We start from the raw sequence: 5347 nt of genomic DNA on the forward strand, positions 1-5347 counted from the left end.
ATATATATAATTACACACACCCCAATTTCCAACTTTAGTGATCCAGGTTAACTTGCAATCTGGTGAGGACATGATCCACGTATGTTTAGGTAGCTAGCTTGCTTGCGTCTGGCTTACTAATTAGTAATTTACCAGGTGACATCATTCGGGAAGGTTACATATGACGACTATTTGAGCAGAAATTTGTATATATTTGGACCAGTATATAACTAATTATGTAATTAAAATCATGGCCTATGGCATTATTATCAACCCGTATTAAATTGCTGTACAAGTTAGGAGAGCTTATCAATCACTCCTTTGGAACGTGCTTTAGAAAAACAAACTTATTAATGAAAAAGACACCAATTCCTCGCAAGCGTTTTTATGCATGCATGCACGTCTGCTACTATGCTTTGATACACATTTGGTATGCTAGATTGGATTGGATTGAATCAGATTGGATTCGATAAGATAGGATTGAATTGGATAATACTGGATTATAAATAATACTATGTTGTGTTTGATATGCCATGAGATTAGCTAATAACTAATAATATGTCTTATATATTAATTTATTAAAATCATCGTAGATTTACTTTAAAATGATTTGTAATATAATCTAACTTAAATCAATAATTATTGGTAAATTTATAAAAAAAATGTAAAATCTTCCCTTAGTTTTTTTTAATATTTAACATGTTATAGTTTTTAATCCCATGAATAGTAGAGGACAAAGTTTTATCTTAGAAAATGTAATCCCAAGGGTCCCCTTGGGATGAAATTTTGCCACTATTAAGATTAAGTGGTGGGCCCATTATTGTTATCCTACCTTTACTTTTTTTACATCAAACATGATCACTACAAGAATTAAGGCCTTTAGCAACAAGTTTTTTAGCAACAAAATTGTCTTTGTTGCCTCAAGTGTGTTATAGCAACATAAAAAATATTTTGTTGCCAAATACTTAAGAAATAAATTAATATTTAATTAAAATTTTTAGCAACAAATATTTCATCGCTAAAGACATACATTATCAACGAATTAGCTTTTTGTTGCTAAAAGTTTTAGCACCAAACTAAATATTTTGGTGCCAAAACATTTAGTGACAAAATCTTCGTCGCCAAATAGGTTTGTCACGAGAGAGTGACCATTGGTGACAAAAAATAATTTGCTGCCAAATCTATGTAGTTAAAATTCTAAATTTAAAGATTTAACTTCTTGACTTTTTGTGACAAAATTAGAGTTTTGTTGCTAAATGTGTATTTACAGCAACAAATTCTAATTTTGTCACTAAAAGTCAAAGATTAAAGATTTAAATCATTTTATTTCCGCCAAAATTTTTTATTTTTTGAAACAAAAGATAAAGTTTGTCATGAATGTATACTTTTCGCAACAAATGTAGAATTTTGTCGCTAAAAAAATTGAAAATTTTTAAAGTAAAAGGTGGGTGGTTTTCCGCCAAAATAAGTTTTAGTGACAAAATTTCAATTTTGTCACTAAAAACTCCATCCCTTTATTTATATCTCATACACTTTATTTCTTTCACTCTTTTAATCTTTCATTCTTTCATTCTTTCATTCTCTAACTTTTATTCTAAACTTTCTCATCTATAAGTTTCTTTAACTTTGATTCCCTCATCTCTAATGTATAATTCTCATTCTTTCATTCTCTAACTCAATTTCTATCTTCTTATCTCTTATTTTCTTCAATATGGTGTAATTTTTTTATTTTATTTTTATCTTTTTTTCATTACAATATTACATGATTATTACATTTACAAGTTAACTAATTATTGTTTGTGTTTTTTTTGCAGGAAATATTGAAGTTCAATCACACCACAAGATGAAGGAAATCAATAAAGTTATATTCATTTGTAATTTAAAAAAATAGATATTACATCTTGTAATAATTTTTATGTATTTCTCATCAATAATAATAATTCTTTTGAATTAATTAATTTCTTTTTTCTTATAATGGTATTAATTATCATTGTATTTAATTCAAAATTTTTGATATAATAATTTTGTTGAAAAAAAATTATTTCTACACAATTGTTTTGTAGTAAAATTATTTATTCTATTTCTTAGCAACAAAATAATATTGTTGTAAAAAACATTTAGTGATAGGGCAACAAAAGTGTTTGTTGCAAAACAATTTTATAAACTAGCTTGACACTCTTTTACTACGAATCTATTTTGTTGCAAAAAGATGTTTAAGGCAAGAAAACTTTTGTTTTGTTGCTGAATATAGAGCGCGATAGTGCTAGGCCGACGACCTTAACGACAAATGTATTTTTGTTGCAACAATCTAAGGCAACAAAATTTATACTTTGGGCAACAAACCCTTGTTGTTGCAAAAGCTCATTATTGTTGTAGTGGATATAATGATTATTTTACCCTAAAATTATCCAATCTCATGATATATAACTAAAACTAAACGGGCCCTATATGTTAAGTTGTCAAACCATCATAGGGTCGTTGATTCCTTGTATAATAATAGCTGTAAGAGTCACGAAAAGCACATTAATAACGATGACAAAAATAAACCCTGCATTCTTTTGCATATATATATATATACACGTGCACGCACACACACACACATTGTATGAGCCATGAACGTGCTCATAAACAATGTGACATTTACCATAGGGAAATATAAGTTAGATTTCTATTTAAATTCATTTGTATATATTTTTTAATCAACATTCACACCAGTGCCTTATTTAATTTTTTTTTGTTATTTAAAATTTTCTTTGCTCTTTACAAAAGAATTAATAAATCTCTTATACTTAATTTTGTACTTTTATTTAGCTTAACTGTAATTTTATCCTTCTTTATTTATGTGATCAGGAATTAAATCCTAGATCTCTTATTTTTAACACAAGAGATTTTACCGCTACCATTAAATGGCATCTATAAATATATAATTTACGCTCATCATTTATATTTTAGGAACTTTATTTCGAGAATTTATTTCACTAAATACTAGTGTAGTGATTATTTGTTTTTGTTCACAATTGATCATTTTCAGATCATGATTTTTATTTCTTGCCTTCTCTGCTCCAATTCTTCAAGATAGGGTTTGACTAAGGCAAAAGGTTGGGGTTGAATAATGAATGGTACCATTTTACTTCAAATTCGGCTCCTTCCTGTTATTCTGTTAAGCAGCCTTCTCCATGAAATTTTTCTATGGACACCCACGGTTAGTATACATGGGCCAGGCCTACTACAATAAACCTAACAATGCTGGGCCAAATTGCACGCGTGAAAAATGTAACGCATTTGTTCGCCCGTAATGCCTCTTGATATTGGTTGTTTCCGCCTTTCCGGGTTTCATTGTGGACAGCAAATCAACATTTCAATATTTTAAGCATAATGGAAAGCATATTACAAAGTTTGATTCTTTTTTTTTTTTTCTTTTTTCAATGATTTGACATCACTTAATTATTATAAAAACACGAACAATATGCGACTTCGAGATGAGAGGGGAAAAAAAATAGTGAGAAATGAGCTAGCAAAGATGCCCTATGGACCAAAACTAAGAAAACAAGAAATACTTGGATACAGCAACAATTAAGTTTAATATTATCAAAGCCACCGACAAAACAATTTGTATTGTCTCGACACATCTCACTGTAACTAATTACTTTGAAAAAAAAACAAATCTTGTGATTACAAACTTGCGGGTCAAGAAATAATTTGCTTAAAGTTAGGAATCTCAAAAAAAGAAAGAAGTTAATGGAGGTTAATGCTGACCAGCTACGAGAAAGAAAAAAAGAAAGAGACTGAAAAAACAACTGATGTGGGAAGACTGAATTCAAAGATTTGTTGAAGAACACGCGCGGGCGGCAAACATTTAATTTTTTAATAGAAGTTAATTAATTAAAGTGAAGTTATTATTATGAGGGATTTCCCTTAGGTGCAACTGTGGCACGGTGCCACTGTTGCACCGTAGCCTGATCCTATTATGAGGGCACAAAGGCACAAAATAAAGAATATGCTAATCCTTTCTTTTTCTTTTTTTCCGTGCAAAGTCTTTGTCGTATCGATATCTGTGAACAAGTTCCTTTTACGTAAACAGATATGTCATTTGTTGAACAGTCAGTCCGAAGTAACAATGCATGGTGGGCAGAAAAGGTCAAAAAAAAGATGAAGCATATATCGCGCCGTTTCTTTTGAAATTATCCCAGTAATATGTCGAGAATATACCTCTTGGGTGTTGAGAGTATCAGAGTAATGATATTCTCCGTCGATATTCATCTCATCAACTATAATTTTTCAGTTAACTATTGGAGGAGTTATTTTTTTTATTCAAATTATAAATCAATTTAAGAAAGTGAGAGAAATATGAGAGAGAAGAAATTAATCTAGTGAGAAAGCTGAATAAAAAGTTGACAAAAAATATACTTCAGCGAGGATAAAAATTTCTTTCCCTCTTGAAGAAATAACATTTTGCGATTTACCCTTACAAAGTTCTCTACTAACCTTAAAAACATAAAAAAATATTTAAAAAATACGTACTTCAGTGAGGATTAAAATGTCTTTTATCCATATAAAACTCTGAATTTTATCCATCGTGGACGGACATGATAATTGATCATCTGATACAAAAGGTAGAGAAAATAGAGACAAAACTACAAATAAAAATAAAAATAAAAACAAGGGTGTCCTGTAATTATTTCAGTCATCTCTCTATTAATATATTTTGGATCAAGATCCTCTCCTGATATGATTTTTATATGAGCAAATGCTATTAATATTATTGGTGGTTAATAAATAACAAAAATTTAAATTAAATCTTAATAATTCACTAATATTAAAATACAAATGGCACAAGATCTGTAAAAAATCAAAAGTATTCAGATCAGGAGAGGATCTCAATCTATATATTTTATCCATCTAACAAGATATCAGACTCCAAGCAGTCTAGGAAGTGGCAGCCTACACCACATGTAAATAATGCTATATATGTATGTAGGAACTATTAAACAGTCGCTCATCATCCAGCAAAATTGAGTCTCTCTTTTATTGATGATCTTGTTTGGCTCCAGGATCCTCCCACAAACATTGTCGAACTTTCGTAACTTATGTTTCTTTAGCAAAAGAAAGGGTACTTTCATTAGAAAAAAAAAAAAAAAGGAAGAAAAAAAGATCGTTGTCTTACATATTGATCGGAGCTAACAATAAGGAATGATGGGATTAGGGATAGCAAAAATCTCCACGGGGACGGGTACCCTCGGGGATTTTCCCCATTCGGGGAGGATATGAGGATAATTTCAGACCCAATTTCTTATTCGGGGAGGGGATGGAGAAATTTTTTTACCTCATTTCTTATTTGGGGAGGGGGACGGGGATGAGGTGGAATCCC

This window comes from Citrus clementina, unplaced genomic scaffold (genome assembly GCF_000493195.1).
Source record: "Citrus clementina cultivar Clemenules unplaced genomic scaffold, Citrus_clementina_v1.0 scaffold_1, whole genome shotgun sequence".
Classification (NCBI taxonomy): Eukaryota; Viridiplantae; Streptophyta; class Magnoliopsida; order Sapindales; family Rutaceae; genus Citrus; species Citrus x clementina.